The following is a 10,085-nucleotide window of genomic DNA, read 5'->3' as shown; positions in this document are numbered from 1 at the left end:
AAATTCAGGCTTTAACTAATGTTTGTGCTGTTTTTCTCACTTTTCCTTTTTGATGGTGCTGAAAGAGAAAAAAGGAAAGCGAGTCACAGGCCACTCAACGCCTACTCCATGGGTCTGATTTGCTGAGACACCAACTTCACCTTCCTAACAAGGTTATTTCTGACAGCATGTGTAGATAAACATTTAGCAACAAGTTAAAAGAGCTTGAGACAATTGAGTTGGTTATACAGGGTGACGAAAACAGAAACAACCTTTGCAGGTCCATACTGCTGTTTTAATGTTCTCTTTGACAATGTTTAAAAGTTCATCTTTTCATTTTTTTATTAATATATTCTGACAGGCTGTGAAAACCCCACTGGTTTCACGTACTTTATAATACTTTGAACTAAGAAGGATTTTTGTATCCATCTAGGTACATAATGGCAACAGTCATGCACTCTTAGTGCACTCAAGAATGAGGAAAAATGCCACAAAGCAGGTCATTCTGCTGGTGGGGAATACCCCACCAAGGAGGTGTAATGAACTAACTACGAAAACAAGCAGGAGATGGGTGATTTTGTATACCTATTTGGAACCTTCAACCTGTCTCTTCTCAATTTATATTGTAAAATCCCTAATAGAAACCAATCTCTCCCTATTTCTACATATTGAGGTATCTTTTCCATACAGGAAATGAAAGAAGTTAGCTTTCATGTTTAGCGAAACACTAGTTGCTTGCTAGTTAAATACAGCAACTGTATCTTGCACTTTTATGACAGAGGCAGCACTTCTGAGGGCACTTTTACACAGATGTAGTAATAGCTTATTCTTTCTGTTGCTTTGTACTTTATTAAAATAGGAATATGAAACAATGAAATGAGTTGGTGATACAGAAACAAAGCAGTAGAAAAGATGCCCCTTAATGCCTACAGAATTGTTTTAAGCTGCTCTGGAGAAGCATAAAGTTGCTCGTTTACTTGTTCTTTGTGTTGTAGGTGCAGCTCAAAAGAAGATGAAGGCTACCAGAAGACATGAACAAAGGTTTCTGTCCTATAAAAGATATGAAAAATACTCTTCATCTAGTTCTGTCTTAATCTTTTAGTTTCCAGCATTTCAATTTAGAATTGATTAACACTGCTGCATTACTGATAATTCCTGAAACATACTTGCTGTATTAAAATTTGTTACATAGATTGTTTTGTTTCTGGTTGAAGAGATTTTTTTTATTGCAATTAAATGCAGGTAAACTAGCATTACTGTTTAAATGTGGTTTTATTAAAATGATAGAATGAGCAGTACAAAATCTATTATATTTAGGAAAAAAATAGGCCATTATATTTGGTTAATGTAAATGTGTTAACCAGAAAACATTTAAGCAGGTGATGCGCTTTTTTCTTCAACTTCAGTAGTTTTATTATTTATTTCAATTCTGTCAAACTTAATTATCCATACAGAGAATAGCTGGCAGGGGTTATTTAGAAAAAAAAGTGGATTTCAGTCCCCCATCCAGCTGATACTTCTTGTTGACAACAGTAGAAAACTTTAGTTCTGGCTTCAAACACCTCTGGGCTTGAGGATCTTTTGACACGGTTAAGGCCCCTCTCCAGTTTTGGGCAGTGCCTGTCCCTGTAGCCTGAGGTCTCTGAGTAGCTGTGGCTGCCCCTACAGGCAGCTGAATTCATGGATGTGGCTGGGTGCAAACAGAACAGCTGTGCAACTGAGGTGAACAATTTCTCAGTTTATCTAATAGGGAGGATAACTTATCTTTTCCTCCTGAGCACAAATTTTTAATTTATGTCTTTGCTAGAGGTCCTACCTATAGAAGGTTTGGCTAAATCTGCTGTGCTGATTTCTGTTTCCTTCTCCCTCATGGTGACAAGGAGCTTCACATTTAACAGACTCAGTTTTCCAAGCCTTCCAAAAAACCCAAGATTCCAGCCCTGTGGAGTTAGAATATGTTTTTATTACCTTGGTGTATACTATTTAGCTTAAAAATTAATTACTGTTTCAAGAGCTTTTAATAGAAGATAATGATTCCTTTAAAACCTTTTTAATAATACTTTATCTCCATACATAGGGTAAGTGGCACTAAACATCTGAAGAACCTTTATGTGTATATTGACCCCCATACAGAAGGCAGACCAGACTGTGATACTGCTGGAGATAGAGGGATCTTCTGCAGCATGTGTAAAATTGTAATGTGGGTGGAGGATGTTGAGAAATGGCAATTGCTTGAAATTAATAAACTGTGCTTGAAACTTGCCTTCATCCTGTCTTCTGTTCTGCCTCCATATTCTGCTGCAAAGCTGTGAAATATATTAACAACTTTTAAATGCACTAGAAATTAAGTGTAGTTCTTTGAATGGGGTTGCTCCTTAAGTATCAGAGGCATTGGGAAAAGTCTTCCTGAACATGTAAAATGGAGCTTTTGTTAGGTTGCCTCTCCCATAGCTTTGGAAGCCCCTCAGCACCAAAGATTTAATGTGAATTCACTTTTATTTTTACTGTGTCTTTTTTTATCTTTTATAGCAAGGTGTTAACCTGTATTGAGTCAGGGGCTGAAAGAATTGGATTGTGTTGCAGTGAAGGGAAGCCATATATACTTACAAATTAACCTTTTTAAGGGAAAAAATAGGTGGGGAATAGCAGCATGGTGAAGTGGGAGGGAATGTGTGTTTTCATTTATTAACTTGTAAATTATGTATCACATTATTAGTTTAAATATGTTTGTGTGTGGGTACAGAAGTGAGACTTAGCATGTGTGTTCTACACTTGTGTCTTAGTTTTGTTAATTTAAGTATGTAGATAATTAAAATTTAATTTTAACTTGTGACAGTACTTACTCTAAATGTAAAACCTTGGCATTCCTTCCATCATACGTCTATTGAATTCTTCACTGTTAATTATTTCCTCATAAACATCCATTTTGATGGTTGTGGCCTAGGTATTTCTATAAAGTAGGTAGGAGGTAATTATTTACAAAATAATGAAAACCCACAAACATTTACAAAGATTCAGTGATTGGCTTAAGTTGCTGAGAAATAATTTTAAGCTTTTTATGGGAAGGTATAAATGAATAGGCTATATCTGACTAAACCGTTGATGGTTTAGTCTCAGAAGTGACTTTTTAAGTGAGAGTGCAACAAAAGAAACTAAAGGGGTCCCTGAGGATACCTGAAGTACACCCAGCCTGAAAAAAGGGACTGATAGTAGCAAGACTAATTAGCAAAGGAAGGAATTGATAACAAAAGTTACTGGGCACAAGAAGGCAGAGAAGAAACTACTCATGATTGCCAGTAAGTGTTAAAACTCTAATTCTGTATTGTTAGAGGAAATGGGGCTTTTCACAGACTCTTAGTGAAACTGACATGTTCAAGGCTTTGAGAGCCAGTTTAAACCTGTAGCTACACTAGACCTTTCCATTTGGAGAGGCAGATCTGTCACAGAATCTGACATAGTATCAGGCACAAGCTTAGTTTTTTAGAGGATGAAGTTGAATTCATTGGTGAAAAGACAGGTAACCACCTTAAGTATTCTTCTGTCTTAGCAAGAAAAAGTTATTTAATAGTCTGGGTTTGACATTCTGCATATTCACTTTCCAAACAGCTCTTAACTACTGATAGCAAAACTCCTTGTGTAAAGGGGACACCTCAGCTATTCTACAAATCTTTCTCCTATGTTAAAACAAAGCTCATCTGAAAAATGTTATCCAGATGAGGTATTCCATGTAAAACAACCTGACATTTGGGCTGCAGCTTTTCCATGGGAAGGAACAAGGTTTTGCTCAATTAAAGCCAAGCTGACCTCCACACCATGGTTACTTGAGTATCTACTAGTCAACTAGGAAGGCAACACACAATTCTGTAAATAATTTCAAAAAATATCCAGACAGATTAGGCCAGCTGGGTTAAACTGGTAACAGTGTGTTCCTTTCAGCTTCTGGAATGAGGATACAGCATTGTGGGTGAAAGTGAGGACTGCCTGCAACCAGTGTTCCTTTGGGTGATCTCCTTCACACAGAATAATGACAGTTTGGTCACTGTGAGTTTTTAAATTAAACCTGAAATGCGCAGAATGCCTGTGACGGTGTTCACAGGGGTTCTTGGATGAGGTAAGACACGAGGATCTGACTCCATGTTTCAGAAGGCTTGATTTATTCTTTTATGATATATATTCTTTTAGTATAGTTTTAATGTAATAGAAGAAAATGTTTCATCAGAAGGCTAGCTAAGAATAAAAAAGAAAGGAATGATAACAAAGGTTTGTGCCTCAGGCTCTGTGTCTAAGCCAGCTGGGCTGTGATTGGCCATTAATTACAAACAACCACATGAGACCAATCACAGATCCACCTGTTGCATTCTACAGCACAGATAATCATTATTTACATTTTGTTCCTGAGGCCTCTCAGTTTCTCAGGTGGAAAAAATCCTAAGGAAAGGATTTTTCATAAAAGTTGTCTGCGACAGAATGCCTATCCTTTTTTTCCCTGTAGGAGGCTTAAATCTGGCAGAAAAAATTTAGGTCTAGAGGTTCCTCCTTTTACAGAGAACATCCAGCACTCTCTGACAGGGTAGGAAATGGGTGGTTTCACAAGTTGACCCAAATTGCTTTGTAGCTCATTAAGGCTAATATACCACATCCATTCTTACTTGCAAATAATTTGCAATCTATTTATAAATGTTTATAAGGCCTTAATAAAAAAACTGAGCTGTGCTTACATGAAAATCCCAAATAATGCCTAGGTCAAAACCTTTTTTTCCTTGTTTTTTTTTTTTTTTTCAATAATCCAGGAATCCTCATTTCCTGTAATAAATTACATAGCAGTTGAATACGTGAAATTGAGAGCAATTTAGGATATCTCACAGACAATCTGCTCCAAAGACTGCAGCTAATCCTGTGTAACTGACTTCCAGATTTGTTCCAGACTCCCACAAGAAGGTGCACACCCACTTTACCTTCTCATGCTCATAGGGGAGGCTGAGGACCTTTTCTGTATTGTTCCTACTGGATTCACATCATCTTTTTGATTTCTAGTACACTGATCACAGAACAGAACAAACACATAAACCGAGATAACAAAACACAAATAACATCTAGGCAACACCCAGGCTTCCTTCTGGTTTCCCAGCTGCCCCTCAGTGACACAGTGACAGAAATTTGAGGCAGAGTCTTGTTCAGAATATGTGCTGCAATGTTGTGAATTAAAAGCTATCCAAACATCCATAACACAGCTAGATGCCAGGCAAAATAAACAAATAAATAAACTAAAAATCGCAAACCACAGTGTGGTTTTGGTCTAAAAAGTGTTCTAGCTCCAATCTCATTTTTCCCACAACCATTAGCAGTCCAGTGGCCTGTGATGAATCCCCAGTGATAATACACTGGCCAGAAGAAAAGGAAGTGTTATCAGGGTCTTTGTCTGTGATAGGAATGATTAAAGAAAATGAAGCTTGAAGGGCACAAGGGAAACCGTGGTTTGGTTTAAGCTGATTTTGCAAGGGGCAGGTGTTTAAAAATTTTTAGTGGTTTCTTGGTTTAATATCTATCACAGATATAAAATATTATCTGCCTTTCCTAGCATTCCTTAAGGCATTGGACTTCCACAGGGCTTTACGGAGTAGGGAAGGAGAGAGTGGCAGAAGCCCCCATCAGGGTTCTTCCAGTTTCAAACTGAGCAGAGACAATCACACATAGATCCATTGCTTTCCTGATTTACTATAGGAGAAGGCACAGCTGTTACAAGTTTGTCCCATAACAGGAAATGTAGTATCATAAACATTCTTCCTAAGTCTTTTAAAATACAGAGTTTGCAGAACACTCACAAAAGCATATTGAAAAGAAAACAACCTTCCAAAACCTGGCCATGTGCTCTCTGCTAGCTACACCACATAATGGCAAAACCTGGGACAATTCCCCTCTCCACCCCATCAGTATCACATTTCTATGTTTTCCAGCAAGAGCAAAGGGCGGGCACATCTCAGAGATGAGACTCTATGAGGTAAGGGCAGGGTTTGGGAAAGGAAAATGTTTAATAGAAGTTTTTGAATTCTTACTTCATATTGCAGAATTTGTTTGTCCTAGATGGGTAGATCAGCAAGAACTAAATTTGAAACAAACCTATTCAAGGTTTGTTAAAAAGTTAATCATTATTGAAATTGTTCTGAGGTAACAATTTTAGAGCAATTAGGTCAATTCTTAGGGTATCTAACTGCACCATAGCTAAACAATAATTTAATTGTTAGTAAAATCATCAAAAGAAAATACAACAGTAGCTGTATGAGTGGAAGGCTGCTTTTCTTCACTGAAATTCATCCTTTTGATTATGAACAATCCATCTCATGATTGTTAAAACGTGGTGTAAGCCATGTATTTTATAAAATAATGTTTTCCTCTGACATCCAACTAATTTCCAAACACAATCAGCAAAAGCAGCAGCAGCAAATTATTTCTGTGTGTTTTTCCAGGAAAAAGTACATGTGAAGATACATGCCATTACCACACTTGGTTTTTTAGCAGAACCTGTTGTGATATGCAGGGGTTAATGTTTTTAAACTGAAGGGGAAAGCAGGTTCAGACTGGATATTAAGGCCGAAGTCTTTTACAATCAGGGTGGTGAAACACTGGAACAGGTTGCCCAGAGATGTGGGGGATCCCCTATATCTGGAAAATTCGAGGGGATGTTAGATGGGACTCTGAGCAACCTGATCTAGTCAAAGGTGTCCCTGCTTCTTGCAGGGAGGTTGGAACTGGATGATCTTTAAAGGTCTTTCCAGCCCACGCTGTTCTGTATTTCCTGCTGATCCCAGTCTATGCTCTCTCACTTTGATAACCTTAGTGTTTAGTTGAGTGTTTCAGCCAATTCTACAACCATGCAACTGTGATTTAATTTAGATCCCATTTCCTGGTTTTGTTTATTGCAGAGCAGAACAGCACAAAATCCTTGCTAAACTTTAATGACATTCACTGCTGTACACTTACACACCAAGCAGGTCACACTAATGAAGGAAATTAGATCAATTTGATACTGTTTGTCCTTGACCAAATGTTGTGTTCTATGTCTGTGGATTCTATTACTACTTAAGAGATTACCAAGAAATTTCTCCACTGATTTTGTGTACTTACCTGGTACCTTCTTTTACTTCTTTTACAATTGCAGACCTCGATAAAAAATGACATTCTGTACTTGTATCACAAAAGAACTGTAAAGTCACACATTTTCGAAAGATGAGGACTAATGGAACAATATCAGAATGTCAGAAGTTGGCTTTTGTTGCTCAGATGCTTTTAAAAAAGTTTTTAAATGTTCTACAGTCATCACTTTAAATGTCAAAATGAAACAACATTCAGCAGTGCTGTGAGACAGCACAAACATTCCTTTGTTGCAAATTGCAGCAACTCAGAAATTGTTTTGTTAGCTTCTTTTAGGTATGTTGCTACAAACTCCATGGAATTTCTGTAAGTATTTTAATTCCTGTTTTTTTAAGCTATGCAAATATTTTACAGATTTTAAAATTAACATTCATATCAGTAAGTGAAGAATTCCTTATTTCATATCTGTAAATTAGTTATACTACTTTTATCTAAAAGACAAGGTAAAATATACATCTGCAATAGATATTTTACTGGTTGAAAAACATTAAACTCTACACATCACTAGATATAAATGAAGGTGAACCCATTTCATACCCTTAATTTATTGTGAGGGATACAAATTGGATATATCATTATTTGTGTATACATTCAGGGAAAACAAGTTAAGTGATTATTCAAAGTTCAGGTTGGAGTTCTCAATCTCCATAAACATTTCCTATGAATTAGAATACATGGTGCAAAAGAAATGTTGTTTGAAATTGAAAGTACTGACATGGTTCTTGCAGTTCCAGGATCTTAACTAAATTGGAAGAGAAAGCCCAGTAACAATGAGACAAAAAGCCAAGCAAAACCTCCCTTCCTGCTGTATCCTACTTCATCAATAACTGAAACCAACAATTAGGCAGAGAATAAAGATTATCTACTGAAGAAATTATACTAATAATGGGGTTAATTAATTGTATATTTAGAAGTCTACAAGCATCTTCAGGGTGCAACAGACTAACATGCTGGAGAGAAGACTTAAGGCTTACTAGAACAGACTGGTCTTTACCTCCCAAATGCCCATTCTTAACTTTAATGACAAAAGAAATTGACATCAATTAATAAAAACATGTTGAGTGCTCCAATTAGAAAGTACATAAATGTGATTACCTGTTGATATTTAATTTGAGTGCTAACACGTCTTTAGGTGCATTGCTCTCCCCTGTTTAGCCTGGGTGGGTGCCTATGACATGAACTACTCGATTTAACTTTATATCATTATTAAAACATTATTTTACCTGCTCAGAAAAATTTGTCTTCTTCCAGGCATAAAACAGTCATTGCTTTTGATATTTTAGCTGAAGTAAGGAAAATTTTGTTCAAATATCAGAAATTTGTTCCACAATAAGCACAAGTAACATGAAATAAAACAGGATACCTAATTTATTTGGCCAACAAAGTTCACCTGTTATGCTACACTGATGTTCAGATAACCTCAAATTTAGCAAAAGGTCCACAAGAGTCCTGCAAAAAAAGAAAACCAATTTGAACAATAGTGGATGTGAAAACATTTCTCAGAAATTATTGACTTACCTTTTTCCTTGGATCTTTTCACTAGAAAATTTTAACATGCTACTAGTGTGTAACTTAGTTTCAGTGAGCTGAACTTGGCTTTTAACATACCTCAGGTGTTGGGTCTGCACAAACAAGATTTTAGGGGATTTTAGGAAAGGACAAAGGTTTTGGGCTTGCTTTTTCCTCCCCAGGTTTTGCATGTTGCATTCTAAACATACTCCACCTACTCATGGCTAAAATGTATTGATACCAATTGATATTGACATTACGTACACATTACAGGCAATACAGAGTGCATTTTAATATTTGCTTGCTTGCAAATCAAAGAAAAAGAATTTTTAAAGAAAATCTTGTAAATGTAGACATTTTTCTTGATTTCTATAAGATTATATAATGTGCATAATTGTCTGTAATTCCTACACCAGGAAAGGTGTAGGAAACCTTTTAACAATGACCATAGCTTAGTTTTTCATCTTAAATTCTAACCTGTTTGAAAACCTTTTATGACCTTGTTCAGCTCAGAGATCTATGACATTACCTTCATGGAAGTGCTCACATCCAGCTGGAACAATGGAGAGGCACTTCAACACAGCACACTTGTTATGGATATTCACTGTAAATTCAATGTTAGAAACACAAAAACTGGCTTCATAATGCAGCCTGAAGATACTGAGTGTATCACTTATAGGCAGAGTTTTATGGGTTCTGACAGACTTTGGATTTCTAATTGCTGGTCTCAAATGTGCTTTTAGTCAAACAGGTGATGTATTAGCATTAACTATAAAGAATATAATCAATGAATATTGCAGGTCTAATCAGTGTAATCTTAGAACACCCTATTTTCTGAAGCTTGGTGCTGGTATCTTGCCTCTGGTATTCATGTGGTCCATTTGATTATTTACCTGTGATTCTATACAAACATAGAGGCAGATAATAGGTGTGTGTATCACTGTGCCAAGCAGGACCCAAATCCTATTGTATATTGCAATTTTCCTAATTTCCCCAAATGGGAAAATGGGCACCATCCAACAGTAATGTCTTAGAATTATATAAATGTTCCTGAATGTTCCCTTCCAACAGTCTAATTATAATAGATATAATTAATACGTGACTGCATTTCAGAAGAAATTATCCCAAGTTGCTGCTTTGTTGTATGGAGTAAATAAAGAGATTCATCAGACTTCATTGTTCTTAATACCAGACACCCATAAAATGTGTATAAATTACTAAAGATGCTAATTTGAAACAAACATTTTGTGAACATAGAAGTTATGAACTTTCCAAGTGATCTGAGACACTAATTTAACTTTTCCAAAAGTTAACCAAAACCACACAGGAGTTCCATTCCCTAGAAGTAATGTTGATTTATTCTTATTACTCACAGAGAACAGTGGTTTATCTTTCATTGCTGTAAGAGGTATGCTGGCATCTACTGATCAAGGCATCCCTGTTTCTGC

The sequence above is a fragment of the Ammospiza caudacuta genome, chromosome 1 (assembly GCF_027887145.1).
Source record: "Ammospiza caudacuta isolate bAmmCau1 chromosome 1, bAmmCau1.pri, whole genome shotgun sequence".
NCBI lineage: Eukaryota > Metazoa > Chordata > Aves > Passeriformes > Passerellidae > Ammospiza > Ammospiza caudacuta.
This window is presented reverse-complemented; position numbering follows the sequence as displayed.